Source organism: Vicugna pacos, unplaced genomic scaffold, assembly GCF_048564905.1.
Source record: "Vicugna pacos unplaced genomic scaffold, VicPac4 scaffold_19, whole genome shotgun sequence".
NCBI lineage: Eukaryota > Metazoa > Chordata > Mammalia > Artiodactyla > Camelidae > Vicugna > Vicugna pacos.
Window position 1 is genome coordinate 39,942,501 of NW_027328740.1, and position 25,242 is coordinate 39,967,742.

The 25,242-nt window shown below is 40.7% G+C and overlaps 1 protein-coding gene across 10 annotated transcripts in view; it reads right to left on the bottom strand.

Moving 5' to 3' along the window:
- The window catches only part of LOC140693410 (trafficking protein particle complex subunit 9-like), a 101,796-nt gene extending 76,633 nt beyond the window's left edge, over nucleotides 1-25,163 (bottom strand). For 7 of the 10 annotated variants that reach the window (XR_012069151.1, XR_012069148.1, XR_012069152.1 and 4 more), the window contains exons 1-4: nucleotides 24,898-25,163; nucleotides 21,639-21,807; nucleotides 9,063-9,183; nucleotides 2,169-2,292 (exon numbers count right to left, since the gene is read on the bottom strand). The gene's annotated coding sequence lies outside the window, so the exon portion shown is untranslated. Of the gene's footprint in view, nucleotides 1-2,168; nucleotides 2,293-7,991; nucleotides 8,266-9,062; nucleotides 9,184-21,638; nucleotides 21,808-24,897 lie in introns of those variants that run through there. The other 3 variants (XR_012069153.1, XR_012069154.1, XR_012069158.1) reach the window with 3 other exon arrangements.
- Nucleotides 25,164-25,242: the final 79 nt, after the last annotated feature.

Sequence of the window (25,242 nt, forward strand, 5' to 3'; positions counted from 1 at the left end):
TGTTTCCACTCTCCGCAGGAACACCCACACAGGGGAGCACTCCTCTCACCCTCAGCACGGCAAGTGTCCCAGGCCACATCCAAATCTGCCCCATTAGGACTGCGGGTGCCCAGGTCTGCTAGTCAGACCAGCAGCCTCAGAGCCAGGGATTATGCCTGGGTCACCCTGCAAACCTACTGCCCGCCTCACAGCCCCCAGCCAGCAGGTAACCTGGAAGTCACAGCAAGTGCCCCACCTAATCCAGAAGTCCCTTCATTTGCCAGCAACGCTGATGACTGGCTTCCAAACTTTGGTCAGTTTCACACAAAACAGGAGCTTCCACTGTGAAGCAGGGGGTTTTCACTTCTGTGCCCCATCCTTACTGGAAACGTCAAGGGATTCCAAAAGGCCTCTTCTCAACCCTTTTCTGATGACACCCTCCCACCCACAATACTCATATGCTCAAGAGAATTGGGTCCACGTAATTTTGTTTCCCTTACGCTAAGTGGCTCAAAACACTGCGGGATTCTTTCAATTTGAGTGTATTTGTACTCAGTTTCCCGGCTTTAATCAGTTTTTTTTCCTCTCTTCAGTATCCCTAGCAGTTGCCACTTCTTACTCCCTTCAGCAGCCTCCCTCCCAACATCTAGTCTAGGAAATCAGCTGTGATGAGGGCCCCGGGTGCAGTCACAGAAGATGCAACTAAGGCACAAAGAGGCTACATAATTTGCTCAAGAACATCAGCCTCAAACCCCAACATTGTGTGCCCCGTCCCTCTTTTTAACTCTTATGCTAAACAAGCTTTTGTAGATTATGCTAATAAACAGATGTGGTATCAAAATACATACAAGGACACAGATCAACTCTAAGATGTTGATTAACTCCACTATTTTGTTTCTATTTGTTTTATTTCTATTAAAAACATTAAGAACCTCTGCCCTCAATATAACAAAATGTTACTGGGTTTTAAAAACAGAATACTGAGGTGTTAAGTGTGTCATTACTCATACTTATTTGTATGTTCACAAGACAAAAGGATTTGAAAGTCTCTCTCCCCCCCTACTCACTACTGGCTCTCACCTGAGCTCTCAGAACACACATCTAACAGTCTTTCACTTTACCCACAGCTGAACTCATCAGTTTTCCCCCAGAACTCCCTCTGCATGTTTCCCTCCTAAGAGAACAGCAGGACCATCTCATTAATCCACCCAGAAACCTGGGCCTTACTGCATCCTACCTTCACAGACAGCATTCATCCTTTCCTTTTTACCATCTAAATATGCCTTCAAACTTTTCAATTTTACACACTGACCCTCACACAGCTCAAGTAGAAGCCACCAACACTGACCACCTGGACTCACAAGTCTCACAAGTGGCCCCAAAGACACTCTCCCCTACTTGAGACAAATTGGACTGTGTCAGTCCCATGCTTATAGGACTCTTTTCAAACCCACTGTTCTTAGAATAATCTCCCAGTTCTTCACCTGATGAATGTCTTTGCCATGAAACTCTCAGCTCAGGGAGGGCAGGACCCGCCCTCTCCACTCGGCCCCACCCTATGGCAGAACTTCAGCTTGGGAGGACCTGCTGAGAAACACCAGCCTGTATCTAAACCTGGTCTTGTGTTCTTAGCAAACTGCTTCACTTATCCATACAAATCCAAGGTAGATTAGAAAGATTTTAGATGTTGAGCTAGACTATTGATTTGGGGATTTTGCACTAGCAACCTGCAATTACATGTTCTAATCATACTGTCTTCTAAAAACCACACCCAAATTTAAATACTAATTGTGGAATGTCTTTGAAGTAAAAGGGACTGTACTTTTACAGACTTTATGTTTTATAACATGAACATCCTGCACAGGGTCACAAATGGAACTGCCTCACAAGTGACAGAAGCCAGATGAGAGGCATATATCAACAGGTCACAAAGATGGTAAGAGCAAAGTTGATTGTACAACACCCAAAAAAATTCCTCAAAGAACTGAAAACTCTGAATTTTCAAAGAAAATGTTATCATATAAAGAAATAAAATAAATAATCCTCTTCATCAGGGTTTCAAGATCTGACTCCAGAATTTTTAGCAGACCATACTGAATCCTAGCACAGAAAAAACAGATGGAATAATGGTGAGTAAGTTTCAGAAAAACTTCAGTAATTCCTGCACTTGTAAGTGGGCACACACTCACCTGCTGAAGGTGAATATAGATCGCATTCTGGAGAAATTTGGAAGCTTCCAGGCTCCGCTTCTGGATGGCAAGGACACGGACAGCTTCGAAGGATCTTTCTAACTGAGTCATCGGCATTCTAACACTGCAGGGGTAAAAGGAGGCCCTCAGTCAAGAGTAGAGATGTTCCTGTCGTGTCTCACAGGCTATGCCTCAGGGACTCAGTGCCCTGCAGCAGCCCTGCCCCAGGCAAGGACCCACAGAGTGGCCCACCCAAGCAGGAGGGGCACCGTGCTTGAGAAAGCCCATCCCCGATGGGGGCAAGAGGAGCTGATGGGGTTGTGTGAACCTATAAATGCTCACAGAAATACACCTGCATATATTCAAGTGATACAATTAACAATAGCAGGCTATTTAACAAAATTTCAATTGTCAGTGGAAATTTTACCATTCCTTTCCGCTTGTCCCCTGCACTCTGAGACAGGCTTAGGCTCTCTCACACCTGCAGCTCTGATGCAATAGTTGTGAAGTCATTTTAGTTTGCTGCAAGTGTCCTTGCTCCCCGTGTCACTGTGAATGTCCTCCCTAACACAGTCAGATGTCTTCCTGGATCTCTCTCTGAGTTCCTTGCTCCTGTTCCTCAGATCCAAAGATAAAGGGCAAGTGAAGACACATGACCAGAAAAGGCACTGTGCACTTGACCAAAGTCCTCTGTGACCCCCTAGGTTAGCGCTGCCCACCCCTTAATTTCGATTCTCAAGGTTCTGACCAGGGTGACGTTCAGACACGAGAGAGTCCTGGGTAATTAAAGGCTGCGTGTCTTGGGCGCGGGGACAGGTGCAGGAGATGGTTCTGGAACCGGGCCCCTCCACACCCCTGCTTCTCTCTCTCCGGAGGCCCTGCTGCCAAGCCCCCAGGCTCCATGATCTTCTCTCCTTCTCTTCTACTCTACTCCAAGCCCTTTTTCTCTTCCTTTATTCCCTAATTATTCCCAGCTGGAATAATTTTTCAATCACAGTACCTGAAAAATTTTCCCGCACCTGAAAAAGAGGTCTCCAGAGGTCAATGCCCATATGCTGGTTCCTGAAGACAGCCCCTATTTAGGGGGACCCTCACCAACACTCACAGGGCATCAGGCATGTTGAAGCGCCGACCACTCCCAATAAGAGTTTGCTGTGACCCCAAGGCATGCACAGCATTCCTGATCACAAAAATGTATTTGGACCACTTATCCGTTATTAAGAAGCAAAAATAAAAAAAAATTGCCCATATTTATTAATAAAATTATTTATCAGATGGAAAAAAATTGTAATAGAAAAGAACAAGTTTGACTCCATATTAGATGTGTTCCTTTGGCTTTTAACCTGTGCCCTGTTTTCTAGGCTCAGACTTGCTAGCTCTGCACCTTTTATAAAAGAAAGTTGCCTTTAGACTGAAATATCCAGGACAGACTATTCTCCGGGCTTTGATCTTTAAGGATGTTAGTTCTTCTGCACTTATGTAGAGATGGCACGTTGCAAAATAGAGAATAAACTTTGATTTCTTTTGGAGGTTTTACAGAGGCACCATGATTTGACCTACATGGACGGCTGCAAGAACAAAGGATTCCAAAGAAAAACAATTCATACAGCAAAAAGTTTGCAACAACCAACCACACCCCCACGCCTTTTTAGTATAAAAGGAGACTGAATTGTGACTTGGGGAAGAGGGTTCTCCAGGATATCAGTATGCCATCCTCTGAGTCTGCCAGCTTTTCAAATAAAGTCACTTTTCTTTGCTCCAACACTTCATCTCCTGATTTATTGGCCTGTTATGCAGCAAGCGGAACGAGTTTGGACTTGGTAATAAAATGACTGCATTGGTGGCAGTATGTCTCCACTGTTTCCTCATTTCCAGTATGTCACAACCTATCAATTTTATATGCTGTTTAACAACACAACCAAAAAACCTATCATAGGGAACTGATTCTACAGAAATAAAGTTATTTCTGCTCCTTCAAAACACTTTTTCTTTTCTATTTTATTTTGTTTTGCTTATTGAAAACAAAATAAAAGTGAAATCCTTTAATTTCACGTATTTTTGTTACAGCTATATATTTTAAATACTACAGAAAGATTTAAATTGCATTAAAAAATGTTCATATATTATTATAAAGATATATACACAATCAATGCAGACTAGGAAAGGAATGGATATTTACTAAAAATCCACTGCACATCCAGGCTTTTACAAGCATATCCTGGAATATAAGCTTTAGAATCCAGTGGTCACCCACCCCCTTTCTCAACGCCGAGTGCCTTAGTAATCAACAACCAAGGCACCATCATAGAACCACACGATCAGTATTTTAGGTATAAATGAGGGAATTAGCTCATTCAATTCTAAAACAAAAACCTTAAAATAAATACTGAGCTTAGTTACAGACAAAGAAAATTGTACACACAAAAGTAGTTTCTTCCCCAAGTTCACTAAGCTAATAACTGGTAAAGGCAAGTTTTGAGCTCATCTGCCTGATTCTAAAAACTAAGGTGGAAATCACATTTGATTGTGGAGGGTCCAGCAGCACAGCCTATCACCCTATCTTTGTTCAGATCTAGTCTTAGACAGCCTGGGACAGGACCCCATTCCTATGGAACTCGAGGGCTAACGATAACACAAAGGATTTTATATCAAGTAGTTTCTTATATCTCATTTATAAAAAGTGTCAGCAGGTCAGCAGAAAAAACTGGGAAATACGAGTGGGTCCAGAGCTTTTTCTGATAAGTAACTCTATTTATCAAGACAGAGTGACCTTCCCATGAGAGGCCACATGGACCTAAAGTAAAGGCAGGTGAGCAATGAAAACTAGCAAGACCCTGGAAATCAAGCAAGAAGGATCCCTGCCATCCCCCAACAAGTTACCTCTTCACCCGCGTGGACACGATGGCAGAAGATCCAGGTTCTTGTCCAAGTTACACTATCATGGATTCACACCCATAAACAGTTATGACTCTCTGCTGTCTTAAGTCCTTCCCAACTCAAATATGATGACACCAATATCTCAGGAGAATGTCTATGTCTCCACTTCCTCTCTTCTATTAGGAGAATAATTCTATGGCCACAAAGCAGAAATCCAACTAAAAACACCATGCACGAAGCCAGGTGAAAGTCTGCGTAAGACACTTTGCTCTCACGGTCAGTGAATGAAAACTCAGAATAAGTGGTTCTTCCCCCTCAGTAAGTGGGAGGTAGCCTGATTGTGTGTGTGTGTGTGTGTGTGTGTGTGTGTGTGTGTGAGTGTGCACGCGTGTGTGTCTAAATCAAATACAATGAATTCTGGGATGTGTACAGTTTTTTTATGTTACTGTTATTTCATGAGAATGAGACAACCTTAAAAGTAATTGGAATCTATTGTTCTGAGAGAGTCTCAGGTTCTTTCGGTGGAGGGGGGAAAGGGGTAAGGAAAGAAGAAAAGAAGTAAATGAAGCAAAGGAGTAAGAATACTGCTAGTGAAAGACAAGACATTAATTTTGTTCCTACTTATATCACACACAAATTAGGGACTGGCTTTCCTCCGATGACTTGTCGAGCACTGAGTTGCAGAAGAAGAGGCAATAGCCCATTTCTCACTGAACTTGTGACAGTACGTGGCATCTTATAGACACAAATCATTTACCCAGATCAAACACTCTAGCAGCAGGCCATAATTATCCTATTTTGAGAGACAAGAAAACAGGGGTTGAAAGAGTGTATATAACTTGACAAAAGTCAGAGGACCAGTAAACAAGAGAGGATGAATTCAAACTCAGATCTGAATGCAGAGTCTGCTCTTCTCACTCCCAGGGCTGGAAAATCCTTAACACACAGGCTCCCCAGCTCCCCTGCAGTGTTCCTGACACCAAGCATTTGCCATGGCGATGGTCTCCAGTTCTCACAGACACAGTGCTCTGTGCAGCCAATAACCTCCATTGGACCTTGTTCATCTACCTGCCACGCCCACCAGGCTTCACCATAAAGGCAGGAAAGCTGGCTTTCAAGTACATACAAAGCCATCCCTGGTCTTAACTGGGCTCTTATGTGGCTTCTCAAGCCTAAAAGCAGCCATGAAACTGCTCACAATTTGCACATGAGCCACAATACCTCTCTCCTTCTGTCTCCCCACCTATACTACTTAGCTGTGACCATTTAGATAATCTTGGATACAAATTTTGAAAAACAGAAAAGAAAGGATTCTGCAACAAGTATTTAATACTTACAATTTTAAATGACAAGTTACAAAGTGAGTATTTACAAACCGAATCTGCCTTCCTAGGTGTCAGTTTTTACAGCTTAAAAAATATAATAGCAAAAAGCTCTCACTTAGAAAATTAACTAAAACATAAACAATTATCAGGAATAAACTCAAAAATAATGCCCATGTTCTACATGGAGAAACTACAGGACTGTACTTAGGGGTAAAGTAAGAGATGTGAATGTAGAGACATCAGCATATTGCATGGAGGAAAGCAGTTTTGTAAAGATCAAATTTCTTCTAAAGATAATTCAAAACTTTTTAAAAAATCCTATGAAAACACTTTTCTGTTTTTTTTTTAACTTGAACAAAGTATTTTAGAATTCTTCAGGAATAATTAAGTCATAATACTAGCCAAGAAAATTTGGGATGGAAGAAAAGAATCGAAAAAAAATTGCACTGTCAGATATTAAATAAATTTTTACATTTTGTAAGATATGGCGCTGGAGTAAGAAAGTAAGGTTGACAGAAATAAACCATGAGCTCAAAAATAGACTCTAGTGTACATAAGTATTTGTACACGTGGGATTTCAAATCAAAGAGAAAAGTATGAATTCAATAATTCTCCTGGGGCAGAGAATCACCTGGAAAGAACAAATTCTATTCCAGTCATAATGACCACAAGAAAAATTATAGAAAGTGATGTGAATATTAGAAAGTACTAATAACAACGAATACAACTCTTTGCTCACATTAATTCAACTTCCTTTCACTGTAACAAGCACTATTATCATCTCCAAATTAGAGGTTACAAAACCTACAGAAGAGATTTGTACCGTTATAAGAAAGTATTTCTAAGAATAATACCAAAAATAAAACCCAAAAAGAAGACATTTACTAACTTAAGTATACTTTGGGCCACAACAAAAGTAAACCTACTGAACAAAATGAAAGGCAAGAAATGACAAGTAAAAGCTGTGTGATACATGTTGATAAAGTCAAGGGGTTACTGTTCATAACATACAAAGAGCTGTCACAAAGCAGCAAGAAGCTCCCTCACTTAAATGTGTGCAAAGGACATAAGGGATCATTCACTTTTTAAAAGTCAGATGGCTAATAAGTGAAAAACGCTGAATACCTCACTGGTCATCAAATGCAAACTAAAACAATGAAAAAGCACTTTTGCTCATCATATTGGCAAATATTTTTAAAAGATATTCTAGCTAGTGTCCATCTGTGAGAGAACAAACTGTGAGCGACGTGTTTGGAGGACGACATGTCAATGCATATGTAAACTCTGAAAAACGTGTGTACACACAGACTCAACTCCACTTCTAGGAATCGTTTAATTTAGAAAAATTTAGTTCAAAAAGATGTAGTCATCAGGATATTTTCACAGCACTGTTTACAATGGTGGGAAGAAAACATGAACTGAAATCATATCCAGCGATATAGAATTGGTTACATAAGTTATTCTACATCTTTTCATTCCCCACTGGAGAAGGAATTTCTAGAGTCACTTGAAAAGAGCCTGTGATGAATGTAAATGTCACATCCAGGGACTAAATTTCCAGAAGCCTTAACTAGAGGAATACTCATATGAGATCACAGGAATATTTGCAGAAGAAGCATGCCAGTCAAACATCTTTTTGACAGTGGAAAATGGAGAAAATTTAAGTGTCCACCATCAAGAAAATTATGCAGTAAATCACAGCGAGCTGTGGTGTCTCAGGGGGCCGGAGTTTCAGCGTGGTCCTGGGTCTTGTCCACAGCAATCTCCCACCAAATGTGTCCTTGCACAGGAGACCACACCTGCACATCAGGGGACCCCTCCACTCTATCTGAAAGGACCGGGTGAGTCTGGATTGGGAGGATGTCTATGATATACACCTGAGTGAATAAAGCGAGCTGCAGAAAACATATAGTATGACCTTATTTTTCAATAAAGCATATATGCACACACATATACATGGATTTCTCAGATTCATGTATGTATCTATGTATGTATGTGTATATATATATATGACATATATATATATGTATGTATGTGTATATATATATATATATGACATATATATATATGTCATAGGCATAAATTTCATGAAATATATATACCACATTGTCAACAGCTTTTACCCTCAGGAAATAAGGGGAAGTAATATAGGGGTCTATCGGTACCACCACAGTTCTCTTTTTGGTATTTCAGTAAAGTATACTTGGAATTTAAAGGTTAATTTAAGTCCGAAGTAAAATGGACGATGTCTCCACAAGACAGAATGCTATACTGGTCATTAAAAATCATGCCAGGGGAGTTAGAATATTGTAGAAAAACACATAAAAAGCCAAATGGAAAATGGAAGTCTCCACACAGTAAAGAGGCCCAGCGTGTTCGCTGGTTTTTATGAGATAATTGATACACACTGACGAAAAGAACAGAAAATAGATGTTAAAGTGTTAATTATTATCTCTGAATTGTGGGACCAGGATAGTCCATTTTGTCCCTTTTCTCAGACTTATTATATTAAATACACTATTTTTCATCTAAAAAAACATTTTAAGAAGTGTAGTACCACTCATTGGAGAAAATACACGAGTACATACAGAAACAAGTAACTAGGAGACACCGCAGCAACGTCACGCAATGTAGAAAGGGCGATCCTGATAAACACAGCGCAGTTACATAACGACCCACAAACTGAGATCACCTGCTGTAACAGGACGCGGCCCCCTTCTATTTGTCAGTTGTGTCTTCAGGGCTGAGGCAGTTCTGAGCACGGCCAGTGTCAGTGCTGGTGTCTGGATGGATGCCACTGGAGGTGAGGGCACCTGCAAGCCGAGAGGAAGAACAGAAATCATCTTCTACTTTTTCTGTCTTGTTTCTTTGTTACTTTAAAAGAGAGGCATAAATAAGATAAACTGTGAATCTTCCCTAATGAAATTTCAGTAATGAAACTGTTCTTAAAATCTTTACAGCTTATATTTTGCCTATAACTGTCTTTTCAACAAAGCATCATATTTATTAAATGTTAATTAACTCAGTTAATTAACTTCCTGTTGAAACCTTCTATTAAAGAATATGAAATGCATATGTAAAAGCACCACGCCTATAGTGACTACCTTAGATGTCTTGACGGCAGTGCAGTCAGCCCCCACCATCCCGTGGCACTGAGCTCCTAATGCTGTTAAGAGAGCACGCTGCTGCCTCAGATGGAGAGAAACTGTGAAAGCATTCTCTGAAATCTACAGCACTGACAAAACATAACTGACAAATCCCAGGCTCCTTGGAGGCTGTCATTTTCTTTTTCTGTCCAAACACAGTCAATGAGCAGAACCGCCCCATTCCCGAGCCATGGGACTCACGTAGGAAGGAGTTTGGGAGAAATTTCCAGGTATAGAATGTAACCAACTATATGTAGAACTCTGACAAATAAAAGATGAAATACTCTGATTCTGGAAGACAATCAAAATATTCTCCTAAGCCTTAGTAGCTGGAAAGGTTGGGCTTCTCCTTAGCCACTTATTTATTTCACAGCCAGCGAGCATCTCCCACAAACCCTGTTTCCCTGTGTCTGCTGGGAGCCTCGTGCACACTCTTGATGTCCATCTTATAAGGCACAGGGCAGAGGCGTGTGTCTCACGCCTGCAACCCTCACACAGGCTTGCCTCCGAACCTCACTGTCTGAACTTGGCCCCATTTTCTCACCTGTTTATTTGGCATCTGTTCTTCTTTAAGCTGCCTGAAGTGCTACTTGGAACAAGTCAGAAGAATGAGTGGGTAGAGAAATGGACAGATGAACAGGTGAGAGATGGGCAGACAGACAGAGAGACTTCAAGAAAAGGGGAACAAAGAAAATTTCCTATATAAAATCCTCTTCTAGTCAGGTAAGAAAACCACCACAGAGAAGTGTGAAGAGGCAAGTAGCTTAGGGCTGTTTCCAGGATTCCATGTAAAGTCACACCAAGAGATGAGAGGGTAGAACTATAAATAATAAAAGAAAAAAGCACGCATTCTTGGAAAATATTATCTACAATATGTACTTTCTAAAGAATAGATTCAAATCAGATGAGCGCTATAACACAATCATTGGGTATTTACAGAAGTGAGAATCCCATCTCCAAACCACAAAGCATCCCTTTGGAACACTGAGAGTCTACACGGTGTGGTCATAAAGCCATCTCCGCAAATCCATTCTATCCTGCTCTTAGGAGAAATGAGCAGCTGTGCTGGGGCTCCCCACGCACGTCATTTACACCCATGAGCACATTTACAGGGGAGGGATGCCTTGGGAGCCCCATCCCTGCAGGACAGAAAACAAGTCCAGGAGAGGCTAAGCTGACCTACCAGTTCTCCATCTCACAGGACTGGTCACTCCAGAGCAGGACTTGAACTCGGACCCACATTTGTAATCAAGTTACTACCATGCTTTGTGTGCTTTTTGTGTGTATAATCCATTTGTTTCCGACATGAAAGGATATTTAATAAATATTCGGTTGTCTTGTCTATCTCATTAGCTCACAATTAATCTTTATATTGTTGAATTGTGCTCTTTTCCACTGGAGAAAGCAACGGAAAGAGCAGGGGTCAGAATGAGGTGGGGCTCCATTCTTTATTTGGTACCTCATCTCATCCAAGTCCCCAATGAGAGAGAAGGGGCAAATGTTCTCTTCAACTTTTAAAGAGAGGGCTCCACTGATGGTGACTTACTCTACTCCAAAACCAAGACTGGGGGTAGGGCACATGCAGCAACAAGAGCACTATCACATGTAGGAAGGCGAAAACAGCTCACGGGAGGGCTCAGGGGGTCAGCCTGATTTAATTTCAATTGATAAAAGAATAACACACTCTAAAAATACTAGCATGCAATCGATTTGCTCTTTCTTGTCATCTAGAAAGTTTTCGCAGTCCCCATTTAACATTATCATGAACCAGTGAAAGGATGAGTTTACAGACAGGGAAAATCAATGCCACAGGCAGGCTGAAAACCAGGCTGGAGGAAAGGAAGAGAAACGGCATAGTTAAAAAGAGAGGAAAGGCTGGGAAAATGACATCATCACAAGGACTCTCAAGCATCATCCAACAATCATATAATCATTCATTCAAGAGAGAATTACCGACGTCTCATTTCATGCAAGATTTTACAGAGGGCAAAGCAAGAGTGCAGCGTCCATGTTGGCAGCAAGTGGCGGGGCTCAAATACACTTCTGATCCCGGTACCTTGCACACTTGTCCTCAGTATAAAGGCAAAGAAAAAAAGTAAAATAATACTCTGTAAACTCTATGCATTGTTGAAACAAAATTAAAGAAGACCTAAATACCAGGACAGACACTCCACACACATTCCTCTATCAAAAGAAAGTGCTCTTGGAATGGCAGTGCTCCCAAGAGCGATCCGTATATTCAACGTGGTCTCCATCACAATCCCAGCGGGCTCCTCTGCAGAAACTGACTAGTTGCTGCTACAATTCATATGGGAATTCGAGGGTCTCAGTAACCAAAACGTACTTGAAAAAGAAGAACAACGTGAGAGGACTTGTAATTCTCAATTTCAAACCCTACAGCTGTACCTCCAGATGATATTAGAGGCCATTTTTAAGTTATTACTGTGTTTATCCTTATTTTCTAAATTGTGTACAATGAATATACCTGAAAGAATAAGAAAAATATAAAGTAAGGTATCTTTTAAATCATGCACACCGATTCATTCAATGGGAAAAAATTATTTTAACTATAAAGAGATAAATAAATATCTAGTGAAAAGGGACTACTTTAAAACAAGTGTGCATTTACAATTTTCATAAATTGAAAACCGAATAGCAGAAATACATCAAGTTTCTAGGGAGACCGGTGAAACATATTAACAGTTATTTTCAAAAATTCTAATTGAACAATGAAAACTCAAAGGGAAAATCGTGATTGACAGCCCACAGCAAACACATGGAGAGCAAAGGCCTAGATATCACAGTTCCTTTAAATCTGCTACTAACTCAATAGGAGAGGAAATTCCTCACTGAGGGGACAGTGGAATCCCATGCATAAGACAGGATACACAGTACAAACTGCAGTAGTATCGGGAGTGCATATCTTAGAAGAATTCTAAAGTTACAACATTGCTGAAAAACTATAAAAACAGACAGACAGATTAAAACACACAGCCATATATATTATATAGAAACATATGAAGTCTGCTCCCATTTTGCATAGAAATACAAACATATATGTTCATTTATGGGCATTGATTACTTTATCCCAGGTAGAATATTTCAACTAAAACAAATAATCAATAATACACACCTCTTGTCTAATCTAGTTGATAAGTTACTCTGCTATATAACCATAATGTGTCTAAGATAGACCTAAAATTAGTGGAAAAGATCTTTGTATGGTTTCTTGAACTCTTTTCAAAATTCCAAGTTTAATTTTTAAATATATCTGAGCAGTATTTCTATATGATCTTTTCCCTCGTGAAATGAACAACACAGTCTGTTGTCAAAATTCTGTCCTTACAATGATTCACGAGCACCATATCCTCACAAAACTGCTGGACAGCAAGGCATTATCCAGACACTGTGACAAAACAAATGAAATACAAGGAAGACAGTGACCCTATTCTGGAGGGCTTATAATCTGTGTCAACACCGGGGTTTTTATTTGATTGGTTTGATTGTTAGAAAAATAAAATCACTCAGGTACATTCTTCTTTGAGCATTCTGTAAGTCATGGCTCTGTTTTTAGTGAGTGTGATGAGCAGGAAAGGCTTGAGCATGAATTGATTAGGTCAACTAGCATCAATCATCACTCGAGAGTGAGTAACAAAGAAGTAAACTGATAGAAATGTTTCCGCCTACATGAGACCTAAAATAAACCTACACTGATCTCTGCAAGGAAAATGAAGGGATGAGGTCCCCAATGAGAAAACAAACTAACAAGAAATCAAAAAAGGAAAGACTTTTTCATTAACGAATCCAGGAAGGAGTGGAGCATGTTGGTGAACATCACAGATGCTGGGGACAAACATGAGGGTCTGAACTCCCACAGCACTGGGTAGCTGTGACACTGATATGTCAGTGAAATTTTCTGCACCTCAGTCTCCTATCCATAGACTGGGGCAACAACAGCACCCGTCTCCTTGAATGGTCCTAAGAATTAAGTTATTTTATATATAAACGTTTAAATAAAATACCTCAGATTTTAACTATTACCCCAAAGCACAAGGAACAAAGAAAAGAGTGATAAATTGGAATTCATCAAAATGTAAAACTTTGCTTCAAAGGATACCATCCAGAAAGTGAAAAAACAACAGACAGGAGAACATTTTTTCAAATCATTTATCTGTTTAGGAATTTGTATCTTCAAATAAAAAAAACCTCCTACAAATCCACAATAAAAAGAGAACTCAATTAAAAAGTGAATAAAGGATCTGAAAAGACGGAGAAGATGGAGGAGTAGAAGGACGCTCGTAAGTCACCCTCTCCCATAAATACACCAAGACCCACATCTACAGACCCACTCAGCCAACATGAGCACCTGCGAAACTCCGACAGAACATCGCCGTCTTCAAAAGATAAAGATGCCAAAAATCTGGTAGGAGAAAAGGAAAAAAGAAAGAACAAAAGGCAAAGCACCGCGGGAGGGTTCCCGCGGGATGGGAGCGGCAAAGGAGGACTGACGCTCGCTCGCTGGTCTCCCCTCTCCAACTAAGAGGCCAGCGGGGAGGAGGGGGAACCTCCGGGGCTTGCATCTGTACAGAGCAGCCCTTGTCTGAGAGAACTATGTTAAACGGGCACAGAGCGTACCCCCGAAGCCCAGCCTGAGACGTGGGCCGGCAGCGGCGGGCAGGGCCATGTTGCACAAGCCGGGCGGAGGACGGGGGCGGCTGCACGGAGGCAGCCCCAGGGGACTGCAAGTGGCTGAGCGCCGTGGCTGTGGGTGTACAGGGCAGAACAACCTGGGCCCTGCATAAAACAGCAAGGTTGATGTGCTCTTGGGGGGAAGGTTGCATACCCCCATCTCTGAAAACCCACGGAAACTTTTTGGGGGAAGAGAGGTGGGGCTCAGGCAGAGCCGCCATATCGTCCGGTGCTGAGCATCCAGGCGGGGGCGGGGCCGAAACCTGCATCCGCACCGAAGGGCTTAGCAGCCTCAAGGGCCAGACTGAGACGGGCCTACATCCCGGGGCAGATAGGATCCTTCCATCCTGGTCCCTCAGAGAACTTGCTTCACAGAGACAAAGAAGGAGCTGGGTTTTGGCCCTCAGCAGGGACAAGGCTGTCCCTCGGTCTTCCCGGAGCACAAGTGCGGAGCGCCGATCAGGGCGGAGAGCGCAGCTGCACAGAGCAGCTGAGCTACCGGTGGCGCAGGTAGAGGGAGAGCGGCCCCCCGCCTGTCGGGCAGGAACACAACCCCTGACCGAGGTGCTGGGAGGGGGCACGACCGGCCCTCCTGCCTGGCCAGTCTGCAACATCTGACTGCGCCATCCGGAGGGGCAGTGACCCGCCCGCCCGCTGACAGCAGAGGAGAGCTGCACCTGACCCCGTGTTAGGAGGAGGTGCGGTCTGCTTGCGGACAGGTGCTGGGAGCAGTACAGAAGAGGGCGCCAACGGAGGGCCTATGAAAACAAGCTGAGCTTCCAAAACAGGACGAAGACAGAAGGACTTCACATTAAAAGCACACAGACTCCAGGAGAACACCGACAACCCCCTTTTTTTTTTAAATCTGTTTTTACCTGTTCTATTTTCTATTACTCTCATAATTTTTACTTCTTAATTCATTTCTATTTCTCTTGGGTTTTGATGTCCTGTTATTGATTAGACACAGGTTTCAAATACATCTATTCATCTCCCCCCCCTTATATTTTAAAGATTTTAAAAGGACGTCTCAACCCGATTAATTCTCTGCTTCAACTCGCGCATCTATTATTCATTATACACTGTTTCAAACCCTCTTTCTCCCTTCTTATAAAATTCGTTCTCCCTCTCTTATTTTTTCCTTTTCTTTCCTAAGTTCTATTCCTAAATGGGCATTAGATAGATAAAATACTTAAGATCCAAATTAGACAACTGATACTCCATAAACCACAGTGCCACAGAGGTATGAGCAAGATGAGGAAGCAGAGAAACCTTTCCCAATTAAAAGAACAAGAGAAATCCCCTGAAAGAAAGATCAATGAAATAGATATCGATAGACTACTGGATCAAGATTTCAAAAAAGGAGTGAGCAAATTGCTGAAGGAATTAAAAGAGATAGTGCTTAGAGATATAAAATATGTCAAAAATGAAATTGAAGCTATAAAGAAGAGCCAAGTAGAATGGGTAAACTCATTGACAGAGATGAGGAATGACCTAATAGCTGTGCAAAGCCGAGTAGATAATGCAGAGGAATGAATTAGTGATCTAGAAGACAGGGCAATAGAAAGCAACCATTCAGAAGAACTACAAGATAAGCAAATAAAAAAATAATGAAAATAGCATAAGGGACTTATGGGATAATATAAAGTGTACCAATCTTCGCATAATAGGGTTCCCAGAAGGGGAAGAAGGATCAAAGGGGATTGAAAAGGTTTTTGAAGAAATCATGACTGAAAACTTCCCAAACTTAAAGAAGGAATCAGATATCCAAGTACAGGAAGCTCAGAGGGTCCCAAACAGGAAGAACCCAAATATACCCACACCAAGACATATCATAATCAAGATGGCCATAGTCAAGGATAACGAAATGATTCTAAAGGCAGCAAGAGAAAAGCAAAGATTAAGTTACAAGGCAACCCCCATAAGGCTCTCAGCTGATTTCTGCACACAAATACTACAGGCCAGAAGGGAGTGGCAAGATATATTCAAAGCCCTGAATGAAAAAAAAGATGCAACCTAGGATACTTTATCCAGCAAGGCTATCCTTTAGGATAGAAGGAAAAATAAAGAGTTTCACAGACAAAAATAAGCTGCAGGAGTTTACCAACACTAAACCCATGCTAAAAGAAATACTGAAAGGGCTATTCTAAATAGAAAAGAAGCAGAATGCTACAGAAATGAGAAACTCACAACTGGAAAGGTGATAATTCATGAATTGCAAATAAAGTAAACACGAAATTATAAAAGAAGACATGCAAATCACTGAGAGTGGGAGAGGGAGGCAGGGAAATATAGAATATTTTTTCTTTCTTTTTTAAATGTTTTAACGATAGGATGGGTTTGAGATCATGTTACTATCAGTTTAATACAAACAGTTATAGTAATGGGTTAATAGATTAAAAAAAAGGATAACCACAAGCCAAAAATTTACAAGGGAGTCACAAAAATTAACTAAAATCAATGATAATACAAAGGAAAATTATGAAACCACAAAAGGAAGAAGATAGGAACAAAGAGGATATACCAATTCAACTGCAAAGATAAGTTTAAAATGGCAATAAACACACATCTATAATTAATTACTGTAAATGTTAATGGACTAAATGCTCCAGTCAAAAGACATAGAGTGGCAGACTGGATAATAAAGCAAGAACCTTCAATATGCTGCATAAAAGAGACCCACTTTAGGGAGAAGGAAACATATAGATTGAGAGTGAAAGGATGGAAAAGGATATTCCATGCACATGGAAAAGCCAAAATAGAATGTATTTCAATACTGATTTCAGACAAAACAGACTTTAAAACAAAGGCCATCAAGAAAGATAAAGAAGGACATTTTATATTGATTAAAGGAGTGATACAAGATGAAGATATTACTCTTGTTAATATATATTCACCCAATATAGGAACACCGAAGTACATACAAGAATTACTAACAGAGATAAAGGGGGATATTGATGGGGATACAATCATAGTTGGAGATTTTAACACTGCATTAACATCACTAGACAGATCTTCCAGACAGAAAATAAACAAGGCAACAGAGAAATTAAATACTACAATAGAAAAACTAGATTTGGTGGATATTTTCAGAGCATTACACCCCCAAAATAGGATATAAATTCTTTTCAAGCGCACATGGAACATTTTCCAGGATCGACCATGTACTTGGGCACAAAAGAAACCTGAACAATTTTAAGAAGATAGAAGTTATCTCAAGCATCTTTACTGACCACAATGCCATGAAACTAGAAATCAACAACAGTGAAACAAAGGAGAAAAAAAGGAAAGCATGGAGATTGAACAATATGTTATTGAAAAAAACAATGGATCAATGAGGAAATCAAAGCTGAAATTAAGAAATACCTTGAAACAAATGATAATGAAAGCACAACCACTAAAAACCTATGGGACACAGCAAAGGTAGTGCTAAGATGGAAGTTTATAGCGATACAGGCCTTCCTCAAAAAAGAAGAACAATCTCAAATAAAGAAGTAAACCCACCAACTGAATCAATTAGAAAAAGAAGAACAAAAAGCCCAAAAAGCAGCAGAAGGAAGGAAATAATTAAGATGAGAGAGGAATTAAATACAATAGAGATTAACAAGACCATAGAAAAAATCAACCAAACCAAAAGCTGGTTTTTTGAAAAAGTAAATAAAATCGACAAACCTCTGGCCAAACTCACAAAGAAGAAAAAAGAGAGAGCACAAATTAGCAAAATAAGAAAGGAAAATGCAGAAATTACAACAAACAAAATAGAAATACAGAATATCATACGAGAATATTATGAAAAACTACGTGGAAACGAACTGGATAACCTAGAGGAGGTGGACAAGTTTCTGGAAATCTACTGTCCAACAAAACTGAATCAAGAAGAAACTGAACAGTTGAACAATCCGATCACTAGAAAGAAATAGTTATAGCAATTAAAAACCTCACTACAAATAAAAGTCCAGGACCGGATGGCTTCACTGGGGAATTCTACCAAACATACAAAGAAGAACTCATACCAGTCTTTCTCAAACTCTTCCAGACAATTGAAAAGGAGGGAATACTCCCAAACTCATTCTATGAAGCCACCATCACCCTGATACCAAAACCAGGCAAAGGCACTACAAAAAAAGGGAATTATAGGCCAATATCACTGATGAACATAGACGCCAAAATCCTCACCAAAACTTTAGCAAATAGAACCCAACAACACATAAAAAATATTATACATCATGACCAAGTGGGGTTCATCCCAAGGACACAAGGCTGGTTGAACATACGGAAATCAATCAATGTAATACATCATATCAACAAGAGAAAGGACAGAAAACACATGATCATCTCAATCGATGCAGAAAAAGAATTTGATAAAATTCAACATCCATTTATAATAAAAACTCTCGCCAAAGTGGGTATAGAGGGAACATATCTCAACATAATAAAAGCTATATATGACAAACCTACAGCCAGCATAGTACTCAGCGGTGAAAAACACAAAAACTTCCCACTAAAATCTGGGACAAGACAAGGATGCCCACTATCACCACTCCAATTCAACATAGTCCTGGAAGTCCTAGCCACAGCAGTCAGGCAAGAGAAAAAATAAAAGGGATCCAAATTGGAAAAGAAGAGGTAAAACTGTCATTAAATGCTGATGACATGTTACTATATATAGAAAACCCTAAAAGGTACACCAAAAAGCTTCCAGAGCTGATTGAAGAATTCAGCAAAGTAGCTGATTACAAAATTAACGTTAAAAAATCAGTTGCATTTCTTTACACTAACGATAAATCAACAGAAAAAGAAAGTAAAGAAACAATCCCCTTTAAAATAGCACCCAAAGTAATAAAATATCTGGGAATAAATCTAACCAAGGAGGTGAAATATTATACACAGAAAACTATAAACCATTGATGAAGGAAATTAAAGAAGACTTTAAAAAATGGAAAGATATTTCATGCTCTTGGATTGAAAGAATCAATATTTTTAAAATGGTCACACTGCCCAAGGCAATCTACAGATTTAATGCAATCCCTATCCAAATACCCAGGACATATTTCACAGAACTAGAACAAATCATAATAAAAATTATGGAACCATCAAAGACCTAGAATTGCCAAAGCATTACTGAAGAGAAAGAAAGAGGCTGGAGGAATAACTCTCCCAGGCTTCAGAAATACTATACAGCTATAGTCATCAAGACAGCATGGTATTGGTACCAAAACAGACATATAGACCAATGGAACAGAATAGAAAGCCCAGAAATGAACCCACTTACTTTTGGTCAACTCATCTTCAACAAAGGAGGCAAGAATATACAATGGAATAAAGACAGTCTCTTCAGCAAATGGTGTTGGGAAAACTGGACAGCAGCATGTAAAACAATGAAGCTAGAACACTCCCTTACACCATATACAAAAATCAACACAAAATGGATTAAAAACTTAAACATAAGACAAGATACAATAAACCTCCTAGAGGAAAACATAGGCAAAACATTATCTGACATACATTTCAAAAATTTTCTCCTAGAAGAAATAAAAGCAAGAATAAACAAATGGGACCTAATGAAACTTACAAGCTTCTGCAGAGCAAAGGAAACCAGAAGTAAAACAAGAAGAATACCTACGGAATGGGAGAAAATTTTTGCAAGTGAAACCGACAAAGGCTTGATCTCCAGAATATATAAGCAGCTCATACGACTCAATAAGAAAAATTAAACAACCCAATCCAAAAATGAGCAGAAGACCTAAACAAGCAATTCTCCAAGGAAGACATAGAAATGATCAAAAAGCACATGAAAAAATGTTCAATATCACTAATTATCAGAGAAATGCAAATCAAAACTGCAATGAGGTATCACCTCACACCAGTCAGAATGGCCGTCATTCAAAAATCCAAAAATGACAAATGCTGGAGAGGCTGTGGAGAAAGGGAAATCCTCCTACACTGCTGGTGGGAATGCAGTTTGGTGCAGCCACTATGGAAAACAGTGTGGAGATTCCTCAAAAGACTAGGAATAGACTTATCATATGAACCAGGAATCCCACCCCTGGGCTTGTATCCACACGGAAATCTCCTTCAGGATGACACCTGCACCCCAAAATTCATAGCAGCACTATTCATAATAGCCAAAACATGGAAACAGCCTAAATGTCCATCAACAGGTGACTGGATAAAGAAGATGTGGTATATTTATACAATGGATTTCTTTTCATCCATAAAAACCGACAACATAATGCCATTTGCAGCAACATGGATGCTCCTGAAGAACGTCATTCTAAGTGAAGTAAGCCAGAAAGAGAAATAAAAATACCATATGAGATCGCTCATATGTGGAATCTAAAAAACAAAAACAAAAACAAACAAAAACAAAGCATAAATACAGGACAGAAATAGACTCACAGAAAGAGAATACAGACTTGTGGTTACCAGGGTGGTGGAGGGTGGGAAGGGATGGACTGGGATTTTAAAATTGTAGAATGGATAAACAAGATTACACTGTATAGCACAGGGAAATATACACAAAATATTATGATAAATCACAGAGAAAAAAAGTGACAATGATTGTGTATATGTCCATGAATGACTGAAAAATTGTGCTGAACACTGGAATTAGACACAACATTGTAAAATGTTTATAAATCAATAAAAAATTTTAAAAAAGATAAAATGAATCTTATATAACATAGTGAACAATAAGGACATCATGAAAAAGAAAACAGATCAATTTTTTTTAAGAACTATACAGAACTTATGGAAACAAAATACAGATATCATTTGGTATATAAAATTCAATGTATGAGTTAAGTAACATTTTAATCTTCAATATCTAGGGTGTTCATTAAAATTCAACAGTAATCTCTAATGTAATTGTTTAAAAGAGAATGAAAATACAGAAGTCAAAATGAAGAATGCAAAATAGGCCGGTCACTATTCTAAGTTCTTCATATATTTTATCACTAAATGCTCACAGTCTTTGAGGTGTATAGTACCACTTTTTGTATATGAAGAAATTGAGTTTCAAAGTGATTAAATATCCTGGTTACATGGTTAGCAAGTGAGGGAATCAATCCCAGATAGGCAGTGTCTAGACGCCTTGCCCTTAACCATGACTGCAAGATATATAACAGGCAGGAGAAAAGCAGAGCAAAGCAAATAGAAATCACAAAACAAGATGCCAGAAATAAGACATTATCACTAATCACAATGTATTTAGATGAAACAAATAATGAGTTAAAAAATTTACAGATTTCATTTACGTGAGACAAAGCATAATTGAAACTTAAAACTGGTTGAAAGCTTAGAAAAATAACAGAAAGACGTCAAAAGTTAGAGCCAGAAAAAGAGACACCTGAGAAATACTAATCAATGGAAAGGTAATCACTCAAGCCTCCCTCAGGTTCATAGGTACCTGAAACCCACCTTGGCCTGACACTTACCAGCTCTGTGCCTGAGCGAAACACTCAGTCCCCCGGAATCTTCGTTCACTCCTCTGTGAATGTAAGGAATCATCCCTCCCTGCATGTGGCCAATTTGTATTGATGCTGTGCCACGAGTACTGGCCAAGACACCTGAGGACCGTCAGTGAACAAATAAGGATCCTTGTCCCTGTAGGAGTGAGGAAGAGCAGAATATAAACTACAGTCGTGACAGTCATGTGAAATATATGGTATTCTAGAAGGTGATAGAAATAATATGATCAGGGAGAGGCAGTTTCTGGGGCAGAGACAAGGGGAAGGCAGTTTCCAATTTAAAATGAGATGGCCAGAGCTGGCCTTACTGAAGACCTTCAGAAGGGGGTGCTAGTTGCTGAGCTACCTCTAACATAGCACCGCACACTGGGTGACGGGAACCACAGAGGCTCACTGTCTCACAGCCCTGGGGGCGGGGAGTCTGCAGGCAGGGTGTCAGCAGGGCTGGTTCATCCTGAGGGCTGGGAGGGAGAGGCTGGTCCAGGCCTCTCTCCTTGGCTTGGAGACGACCGTCTTCTCTCCACATCTCATCACGTCATCTCCCATGTACACGTATCTCTGTGTCCACATTGCCCCTTTTTATCAGGACACAAGTCATACTGGATTAGGGCCCACCCTAATGACCTCTTCTTAACCAATTACATCTGCAACAACCCTATTACCAAATGGTGTCATGTTCTGTAGTCCTGGGGGTTCAGCATATGACTTTGACAGAGACCGGCCAGGGCAACAGGCCTGTGGGTGCATGTCTGATGTCCCCAAGAGCCAGCAGGGAGGCCAGTGTGGCTGGAGTGGAGTGAGCCATGGAGAAAACCGGAGATGAGCTCAGCTTGCGGAGGGGGAGGAAAGCTGTAAGGTCACCATAAGGACTCTAGCTTCTTCACTGAGTGAAATGAGAAGCCATTGCAGGATTTTGAGCAGAGAAGATCACACCCAGGGTCTCAATCACGCCTGATTTAGGTGATGAGGATGAAAATATTTAGGCTTTTGAGCTGATAATAGTTAGACTTCATGTTGGACTTTGAATTGATGTTGTAGTAAATGAGACTCTGGAGGGTGTTGGGATGAGGTGGATGCATTTTGCATGTGGGATGGACAAGAACCATTGGGGCAAAAAGAACAACTTGGTAGAATAATGGCCCCCAATATGTCCACGGTCTGATACCTAGTACCTGGGAATATGTCACTGTGCATGGCAAAAGGGACTCTGCAGGTGTGACTGTCAAGGACCTTGGGATGGCAGATCACTGTGGGAAAGCAAACGTCATCACGGAGGTCCTTAGAGGAGACAGGCAGATTGGTCAGAGACAGAGATGTGAAGTGAAAGCAGAAGTCACAGTGACACAGGGCCCTGGGCCAAGGAGTGTGAGCACCTCTGCAAGCTGGGAAAGGTAGGAAGATGAATCCCTCCCAAGAGCCTCGGTGTGGAACGGAGCCTTGGCCACACGTTGGTTTTAGCCCACTGACATTGACTTCGCACTTCTGCACCCTAGAACACTGAGAAAATGGATGTGTGTTACTTTAAGCCACTGAGTCTGTGGTCCTTTGTTACAACAGCAATAGGAAAGGAACTCAGGAACCAACATGGACATGAACCACAGGCTGCCTGCTCTGCTGGCAGGAAGTTCTTTGTCTCGGATCCTGGGGGAGTGTCCTGTCTTCTGGCAGCATCCACAAACTACCTCATGCTAACTTGGCAGCTTGCAGGTGGTCAAATCTTAACCCTGCACAGTTCTTGATATTTAGTTAATAAAAAAGATGGTGTCATCATGGGTATTTTTCCATCTTTTAAATATACTTCAGTCTTCTAATTGAGAGACTGTGTAAATAGTTTTCAATCTTAATAATAAATAACTGTGGTTTTATTTTGTTACTTAAATTACGAATAATAATATTCACATTAGTAAAAGTTATTAAAATCAACATTCTTCAATGAAAATATCAAGTTTCTTTTTGCATGAACATGTATTAACTACAAGAAATGTTCCATGCTTGTTCTACGATTTAGTGTTAGAGTCTTAAAGAATAATATTTTCCTCAAAAGGTATTATGACGAGGGGATTTCTTTTGGTGGAATGGTTCCTACATAAAATTTGATGAATGGCTCAGGCCACTGGGAACCTAGAGATGATAGAAATAAGGAGGCATTATAAACACAGAACAATTTTTAAAGGAATTAAAAAACTTGATGTGTGAAAACAAAGAATCAGAGAATATTCTTGTGAAATAAAAGTATTTCTCAGCATAAGCAAGACACTGGGTGAACAAATCTAAAAGGAAAAAAACACCCAGAGATTAGCAGCGAGTCATGCATGCAGTGGAACTGATCAAAACCAAGTTGTTTCCAAACCAGTGTACAGGCTTGACGCCTTCATAAATCAAGTCTGTGTGGCACCAGGCCACCTCAAATACATGTTGATGAGATATTTATAAGCTCTTCAACATCCCAGCTCAAAGCCCACACAGGAGTCACACGACTATCACCTACACGTCTGCAAAACACACATCATAGTGAATAGCACTTTTCTTGCTAAGTAGTCGGTGGCAGGGCACTGTGAGCAGATAGAGATACAGGGACACAGGGACACAGAGGCATCTCCCCTCACTCAGCTGAGAACTTCCCGTGCATTCCTGGGCACAAGATTGTCATAATGTACACCATGCATTGATCTTCCTCCTAGGAAAGAAACGACAGTGTTGTCCTCAGGTTTGAGCAAGGGTGGCCGGGGGATCTCAGAAGAGCTGTTTCAGCACAACCAATAGAAATGATGGCCACCGTGACCACGAGAGACGTCCCCTGCCATCTCGGTAGGTACTTCGGTTCCTGACAAAAGCTGGGCTCAATAAAGGGTTGAGTAGAAGGCACAGACCTGAGGGATGCCCCAGCAATAGGCAGGAGGTAGGGCCTGGTTTATACTGCTCTGGGTGTATCCCAGCCTCATCCGAATATGAAATCAGAAATTTGCAAAACAGCAGAGCTGGGATGGATCACCTACTCCAGACTCCTCACCTTACAGTTAAAAGGGTGGCAGCCCTGACAGGCAAAGCAACGTGATAAAGGCAGAGCGTGGAAGTGGCAGCACCAGATGAAACACACCGTTCCAACCCCCGTTCAAGGCCGCTAACACTGAGTATGGGGCCAAGATTTCCAACTAGGAGAATGAGAAAGTGTAAATACTTTGTTCCCCCCAAAACCCCAAATGTTTTTAAAGGCACAAAAACTCACCTTAAATAGCTCTCTTCTGAAGGGGCACTCTTCTGTCTCCATCTTTCTGTCTGTCTCCATTTCTCTCTCTCAGACACAAACACATACAGTTTTGTGAATGGGGAATTCCTGCCATACAAAGACAGACTTCACATCTTCAGAAAGACACTTGACAAAGCACATTTCTCAATTCAAGTCTTTGTGTGAGGTCTGAGAAACTGGCTTATCTTCTAGAACAATTGGTGGTTCCAAAATCAGGAGATCATCTTCCCCAAAGGAAGAGTTCTGCTCCGTGTTGATTTAGTTGGGGATGTCACATTTCATGAGCCTGTTCGGCTCCTCCTCTGGCCGCCTGCTGCATCTGAT